Source organism: Anser anser (genome assembly GCF_964211835.1).
Source record: "Anser anser genome assembly, contig: HAP1_SCAFFOLD_278, whole genome shotgun sequence".
Classification (NCBI taxonomy): Eukaryota; Metazoa; Chordata; class Aves; order Anseriformes; family Anatidae; genus Anser; species Anser anser.
The window spans coordinates 43,411-51,610 of record NW_028153680.1 but is presented as its reverse complement, the minus strand read 5'-3'; the positions used below and the strand labels follow the sequence as shown (position 1 = coordinate 51,610).

The window sequence follows — 8,200 nt, the reverse complement described above, 5'->3', positions numbered from 1 at the left end:
TGGGCGAAAGTTGCGACAGGGGAGTTTTAGGTTGGATGTTAGGAAGTACTTCTTTACCGAAAGGGTTATTAAGCATTGGAACGGGCTGCCCAGGGAGGTGGTGGAGTCAGCATCCCTGGAGGTCTTTAAAAGACGTTTAGATGTAGAGCTTAGCGATATGGTTTAGTGGAGTACTTAGTGTTAGGTCGGAGGTTGGACTCGATGATCTTGAGGTCTCTTCCAACCTAGAAATCCGTGATACTGTGTGATACATATGTATGCATATTTGTGTGCTGGCCCCCAGATCACTCATGGTATAAAGCATTGGCCTCGAAGGCATACTCATCAAAATATTTGGTAGATCCTCCATTTTTTTCTAGTTCCCTCAAAATGAGAGAGTTTTTACGCGCTCTCTGTGTCAAAAAGGCAAAACTTCTGATTTCCACTGTCGCTCTCGCTAACTTTCTATCACTCACTCCTCGTGTGTGTGTCTAAACACATATGTGTGTATGCGTATGCACATTTGTGTATTTCTGTGCACTGGTGTGTTTTTTGCTGTACAGGTAATAAAGACGGGGAAAGGTTTTAGTGTTTTCTTAATAGGTGAAGAAATCTTGAAGACCAGAGATTGGAACATACTGAATTTTGAATTAAAAAAAAAAAAAAAAAGTCAAATTTTCTGGCTGTGGAAGATGGAGCCTCATTTTTGCAGCCACTTTGAATCACGAGTTCATCTCTAAATGCACTGGGTTTTTTTGTTTTTGTTTTGTTTTGTGGTGTTTTTTTTTTTGGTTTTTATTTTTTGAAGAGCTAACTAACCCTGGCTGTCTCCAGTCTGAGAGAGTGTTCAGATGGACTTGCTTCCTCCATTAGTTATAAGCTGTTTAAAAGCACATCCTATGTTTGAATTGTGGATGAGAGGCTCCCTTGGCAAAGTGAGGAGGCAAATTCTTCCTACCCCTTTATCATTAATTCACGGATTCAGTGTTGGTTCGGCCTCCAGGAGAAGTTAACTGGAAGTCTTTGAAGATCGATAACTTTGCTGAGGTTGTCCAGGTAGGTGAACTCGAAGACCCACAGTGACTGGAACGTGCTATTTAATGCGTCATACTGCGTTCTGTAGAAGTTACTCGTAGCCATAGTTGATCATTGCCTTGCATGTATGATCAGGTGGTTTTTGAAGAAGTGACTCCCTTTTCAGGCTTCCGGATGTGCTCCAAGGCATATTATTGAGGACGTGGAAGAGAACACTTGCTGACAAAGCTCCTGGCAGCTTTACAGAACTTTAGTTTAATATTGTGTTAGTTCCCGTAACAGCTGATTTCAAGGCATTGCTCTCCTCAAGAGACTAATTTGATGAACAGAAGAAAGCTGGAAAAATGCTTGTTACTCATTATTTTTCACTTGTTGGTACTTTGTTTAGGGTTACTTTTAAAAAGAAGATTTCACTGATCACAAGCCAGTGGAAGACTTTCAGCCCAAGCAAGGGTGAAGACAGCTCTCTCCAAGAGCAGAGGAAGTCCCTGTGGAGAGAACCCGAGCTTGTTATCAGAACTTGTCGGCATGTCTAAACAAGGAGACGATTGCTACTTCTATTTCTATTCTACCTGTACCAAGGTATGGCTGGGTTTCTTTTGCTTTGCTTTGCTTTGTTTTTTTGTTGTTGTTTTTTTTTTTTTTCTTTTTTTTCAGGAAGGGGTAGAGTAGGAGGAGGAGGCACACTGGTCTTTGGTTAACGTGATAACCAGATAGATTCTGAATTCAATCGTAGCAACCTGAGGCAGTAGCATGGACGTTTTTGAGGCTGTACTATATTTTCCTTGTTGGTTTCCTTTTGGTTACAGGGAGACAACTGTTCCTTCCGCCACTGTGAAGCTGCTCTGGGGAACGAGACAGTCTGCACGCTGTGGCAGGAGGGTCGTTGTTTCAGGAATGTCTGCCGATTCAGACACATGGAAATCGATGTGAGTGCCTAAAGATGTGTTCTCAAAATAAATCAACAAAAGCATTTTTCAGTGCTGTAGGTGTGCTGATTGTGCTTTTGCAGGACAGAGTCCTTTGCTTTGGAATTACACTGGTTTCTGTTAGCAGGGGAGGGGGTGGGAGGAAGGAGAGGGAAATAAAATCAATGCCTTAGGTATGTCTTAGCAAGATTTTCTTTTATTAGACGCCGACAGTATTTTCTCAACAGATGCAGAATAACCGCTAACTAGACTGCTAAAACCTGCTGGAGCAGGGGGGTAATAAACAGGCTGTACTAGCCTCCTGAGAGCAGGCTTGATAATGATCTATCAGGTCTCTTGTGTCCCGGAGTCCTTCAGATAATGCTGTTCTAGCTGCCTGGGCTAGGAAGCAGTGGGGAAAGTTAAAGGTGCAGAAGAACGAAGTCTCCGAGAAGTAGTTCTGGATAGAGTTAACGTAGGCAATTTAAGATGTTCTTTTTCCCTCTGAATAATCCTAGTATAATCCTGGGTGTATTAGTTTAACCCACCCTAAACTGATGTCTGAGAGTGCCTGTCTTCTCAAACTGAATGATGACAAGGCTAAACGTGCATAGTGGTTACAGCTTCTGCAAACTTTGTGAATATGCCCGGAAATACTATACTTCCGTGATAAACTGACCTTTGGAATGATGTTTCAGCACTGTATTGTGACAGCCCTATCGCTGTCGTGACCTGGAACTGTGCATCTCTTTGCAAACCTTAGGTGCATGTTATCACGAGCTTGTCTTTCTTTCTGTCTTCAGAAAAAGCGCGCTGAGATTCCCTGCTACTGGGAGAAGCAGCCAGTAGGCTGTCAGAAAGCCAACTGTGCTTTTCATCACGCAAAGGGACGTTACATCGATGGCGTCTTCTTACCACCAAGCAAGAGTGAGTTTAGGTCCTTTTTCTTTAAGTATTGAAGAATTAATTTTGCATATTACTTAGTGGGTGCCAATAGTGTAGGAGACATCAGGTAACCGTTCATTTGTGAGTGCAGGAAAAGGTCTGCAGTCCTAGGTGGTCAGCTAAACCGAGTGTACTGCTGCTGTACTGCTGGTATTTGTTTTCTGCTTTCATGCTCAGCTTCTCTCTGCTTTGTGTGATATTTGCCTTGCAGTTTGCTTTCTGTTGTTTCGTCTTCTGCTGGGTGGCAGGGAGATGTGTTGTTGTTTGAAGGCAAGTCATTGTTCACGGTGTAAACAGTGGCGGGATGGGCAAAAGGAGATGCTGCATTCATTGCCTGTGCAGGTTATCTGCCTTAGCTACCATCTTCGTGCATTGTGGTCAAAGTTTTAAACTGCCATATTACTGATGATCCTCCTCTTCCTCTAGCTACACTGCCAAGTCCGCCTGAGTCCGCGGACGATGATTTGAAAGTGGCTCAGATGTCACTGCAGCAAAACAAACTTTCTGTCCAGTCCAATCCCTCTCCATAGCTAAGGCGGGTGATGAAAGTGGAAAACTCGGAAAATGTCCCAAGCCCTACACACCCTCCAGTTGTAATCAATGCTGCAGATGATGATGAAGATGATGATGGTGAGCATGGTTTGGTTCCTGGAAGGAATTTGTGCTGTAAATGATTGTGTAAGTCTTTGGTTCTTGGAAGGAATTTGTGCTGTAAATGAATGTATAAATCACAGATGACCTGAGGTCTGACTAGCGATAGGGCAGGCAGTCCGCTCAGGTCACTGGTGGCTTTGTCTGGCAGTCAGTGGACAGAACCTGAAATGTTGGAGGAAAGCTTAGAACCACTCTTGGCTTTAGCTGGTCTGTTGTGTAAAGCTCTATGTGAAACTAGGAAGGAAATTCCTTTTTTTTTGTCTGAAGAGTAATATGTTGTGTAGTAGTTAAAGCTGCAGAGAGAATCTAGAGTCCTAGATGTTTTGTCCTAGGGTAGTCTACTTACGAGTTCATCAGGTCAGTGTAGCTGTATTAAAAAAAAAAAAAAAAACAAAAAAAACCCAACTTTTTTATAGGAACCATGGACTGAAGTGTCATTGCATGAGCTACATAATCACGAACAATCTGGCCTATGCATAACTGAATAGATTTTTCCCCTTCAGACCAGCTTTCTGCGGAAGGAGAAGAAACTAAAACTCCCGTCCAGCAACCAGCTGAGGAAGGCCAAAATGGATTACGGATGATTTCCACTCGGAAAGCCAGTGCTACTACTGCTAAACAAGGTATTCCAGCACCTGTAGTAGGATAAATCGGCAGGATAACTTGACAATTAACTCAAAAGCAATGTGGCGTAAAAACACAACAGAATGTAGGGGTGCTGAATGGACTCGGTTATTTCCATGATCTCATTTCTCCCTGATACCATCATGTGCCCATTGGGTCAGAAAGTTGAACTGCTTTTCTTTCCTTTTGGAGAACAAAACAGGGTCACAGCATGGAGTTTAAATGGCTGCACGTGCAGCCTGGCAACCACTGTTGAAAGCCATATCTAACGATAGAGGGATCTAATATCACGTAAATGGATTAAAATTAAAACTACAGTTTTTACCCTGAAGGGTGAAAGGAGGGGCAAAATGCCATTGATTCTATGGTTGTTTCACTTGTGAGGAGTGTTGACAGGCTTTATTCTAAATACTTCTGAAAGTTCCTGAGCACTAAGAAGCCTGAGGATCTGTGGTCCTCAGTGAGTGCCTCTAAGCCTTAGTCTCATTAACTGTTTTCTGTTTTCAGAGGACGGTCTGAATTTTGGAATAAAAACACTTGAAGAAATCAAATTGCAGAAAATGAAGGAAAAAACTAAGAGACACGGTGGTGAGTTAATATTCCCTGCTTCCTTACCCGGTTCACCTTCATCCTGTGTGATGATTTTTCTTTCAAAAAAAACCTCTTCCAGTAATACCGGGTAGCTGGCTATGCTTTGGTGAATCCAACTATTTTGCCAAAGAAGTGAAATTTGATTGGCTTCAGAATGGCAGGTGATGGTGGCTGGGAGCTGCTTGAGGGATAGACTTCCATGTTTAGCTGGGGGCATCGAGCAACCTGATTCTCAGCCAGCTGGTATTCTAGATGGGAATTCCAAGGGCAACCAGAGGCAAACTAGTCACCTCTCTTATTTGCATGCTCTGGTCACTGTATGTTTGACAGTAATGAATAATTAAAGTTTTTTGTTCTTCGTGATAGTTTTTTCTGTTTGGTAAACTTCCTTATGTTTTGCTTGCTCTGAGCAGAAGGTCCTTCAAGATCTTCTCTTCCTCCCGTCGATTCTATGATTTTTCCTGCTCCGGAAAAGGAAAATGTCCGGACAGTGGTGAGAACTGTGACACTGTCTACAGAGGAAGGTAATAATTCATGCTTTTGTTTTGATTTCATTACTCCTAAACTGGAAGGTTAAGCAAGAAGGAAGGCAATTCACCCCTGTTAGCCTCCTGGTGCTGCCGCCTTCTGTTCAAAACATGCTTTTATGCTGAAAGTCCCTGGTTGTACTGGAAAGCTTTGGTGCTCAGGTTAAGTGCAGTAGCAGGAGAAAGAAAAAAATGTGTCAGTATGCAAATAGGGGGATAACTGAAAAACAGGAGAGTAACGAGAAGAAAGAGCTCTAGAGGACAGTGCTATGTAAGAAGCAATTTCTGAAGCTTTAAAGAGGCTGACAGTGGCACGTGTGGACAGTAGTGCGATAGGAGTCTGTGTATAAATTATATTGTTTAGAGTTGTGCAAATTCCTTTGAAAGGGAAAGAAGTGAAGAAGTACTTCTACTCATAGACATTCACCTTAGAAAGGAATATTTCTCAGCATTTGTACCTAATAATATTCTGCTTGCTTATGCAGCTCTGTTCTGCACAAAGTATAGCTGTCAAGCAGACTCAGATTCATTCTCGACTACATTCAGCTGGAATTTGAGGCAAACACTGAGACTATGGATACTTTTTCTAAGTTAATTATAGTTGAAATATGAGTTTGTGTGGTTTAGCTGTCAAAACAGTGCCTTGCTGGGTTTTTTTTGGACATGGGCTAACAGTATACTATTTCTATTGGCTACTGGTTTCTATGAAATAGAAAAATTTTACTTTTGTTTTAGGGGAGGAACCTGTGGTTCGACTAGATCTTGCTGAGAAACAAGGAAAACGGAAAGCCTCCGTGGGTAAGAACTTTTTATGAGCTGTTATTTAGGTGCCGCCTTCTCTATATGACTGCATTGAAGAGTATTTTTGACGTATGAGAGGAAAATGCGTTGCAGTGGAGATCTGTGTTGACTGCAGAAATGGCAAAAAAACCATTTAGCAGCTGAAAGGCAATTTTATGAAAATATGCTTGAAAAATAGAAGCTTGTGGTTGACTGTTCTCAAATCTTCCTGCAAAGAAATGTTCTTAAAATATTCCTTGTTTTCTCTGTCTGAAGCTGATGTAAGCGCCCTTCCGGTGAAGCGCAGCCTTGCTGAAAGGCTGGGGAAGAAGGTGGAGGTTCCGGGAAATGCTGACAAAGCACCAAAGAGAGGTACAGCTACTAAACAGGCATCTGGATGTGATTCACGGGTTTTGTAGTTAGGCTTTCTGTTTGTCCTTTTCCTGCGATGTTTCTTTTTGCATGTTGGCTGAGGTCTTAATCACCGGGATTCAAAGTTACCTTTCCTGCCTTGTTTTTGAATGTGAACACAAAGTTGACGTTTATGCAGCCTCCCTAATTTGGTCTTTTTCTGTTTTGCAGTTCAAGTTCCCAAGTCTGTGAAGGAGAGGCTAGGATTACCTTCTCAACGGACTAGTACTGCGAAAGGTAACAACTGGCTATTAAATATACTTTCTCCTTCTTCCTTTCCGTGAACTTAGACCGTTTTCATACAGCCCTAAAAAGGAATTCAAATGAAAACAAAGAACTGATTCCTCTTGCTCGAGTGCTGAAGCTCTTCTGACAGCCACTATCAGAAATCTGGCTCTAGGTGTGTGTTTATTTTCCGCTTGTGCCTTGTCAAGGTTTTAAGCTGCTTCTGTGAACCATCATATACAATTAGAATAGAGCCACTGCCGGGAGCAGGAATTTGAAATGCAGTCTGAAAAAGTAATCAAGTAAACTAGCATTTCTGTGTAGCAACTCTCTCTGGATAGGGCTGGTCTTCAAAATACAACAAGTGGCTCAGAGGAGGAGGAGAATGTTAGGCTATTGTCCTAAGATGCGTTATTGGGAACGCTCAGGCTTAGTTTTCCTTAGTACTGTGACAAATTTTGGAGACTTAAACTATTGTTGGACTCTCTTTAAATGTTGGCGCTTCTCATTTCTTGATGATGACAGGGAAGGCTGCTAAGCCAAAGGGAGAGGTCCATGTGAAAACACTGGAGGAAATCCGTCGTGAGAGAGCTCTTCAGAGACGAGAATGTCAAGCCAAAGCCCAGGCTGAATGGCATGGTAAAACCAAAGATCCCAGCGCAGGGGCAAAAATTGAGGGTGAGCCCAAGAAGCAGAGCGTGCTCACTCTTTCCGGGCCCAGCAAAGTGCAGTCGAAGGAGCCGGCAGGTAAAGCCAAGCCAGAAGGAGAAGTGCGTGTTAAAACCCTGGAAGAAATAAAGCGCGAGAAAGCTCTGCGGATGCAGCAGAGTGGAGAAAATGTGCCAGCTCCCCCAGCACAACCTGGACCTGCCCCAGCCGGGCAGAAATCGTTATGGAACACAAAGCTATCAGGTAATAAGATGCTTTAATACCTGCCCCGGTGAGGTGCTTCCCATATTGAGCAAGTTCCGTTTGCTCAGGATCTGCTTTGCTTTTTCCTTCAATGCAGAGGATAAAAGAGTTTAAGGCTGCAAAGTTCAAAGGCAAAGAAGGGCCAGAACATGCAACCATGTCTGTTTTCGTTAATTACGTGATGGTATTCTGTATTTCCCACTAGAAAATTAACACATTGAGGGGCTTTTTAGTCTAATTTTGGTATTCTGTTTTTTTCTGCCATCTGTTTATGGTATGAAGTCCTCCCTGCGTTGAGTTCAAGTTCACCTTCCTCTTTGGCATGTGTTGCTTAACTTGACACGTGTATGTGTTTGTAAAGCATGCTTCAGCGTCTTAATGTGGGGGGCCAGTTTCTGTCAAAAATGACAGAGGATCAAAGGCCTCGTTGTTAAGATTATATCAACTTTGTAAAATGAGATTGTGTGAGGGAGATAAGGAGGGCTTAAAGGCTGCATGCACTGCACATTGTAGCCTTTCTCTCTGTCTCATGGGACACGAGGAAATAAACACACAAAGAAAACAAGTACCCAGCTTTCTTTCGTTTCTTCTCCTGCCAGCCAGACGTTA

The 8,200-nt window shown here is 42.7% G+C and overlaps 1 pseudogene across 1 annotated transcript; it reads left to right on the top strand.

Moving 5' to 3' along the window:
- Positions 1-1,542: 1,542 nt before the first annotated feature.
- Positions 1,543-7,608, top strand: LOC310891654 (zinc finger CCCH domain-containing protein 11A-like; annotated as a pseudogene). Its single transcript has 11 exons — positions 1,543-1,596; positions 1,824-1,943; positions 2,726-2,849; positions 3,294-3,497; positions 4,025-4,144; positions 4,653-4,733; positions 5,150-5,260; positions 5,999-6,061; positions 6,320-6,415; positions 6,626-6,691; positions 7,205-7,608. The product of its transcript is annotated as a zinc finger CCCH domain-containing protein 11A-like (transcript).
- Positions 7,609-8,200: the final 592 nt, after the last annotated feature.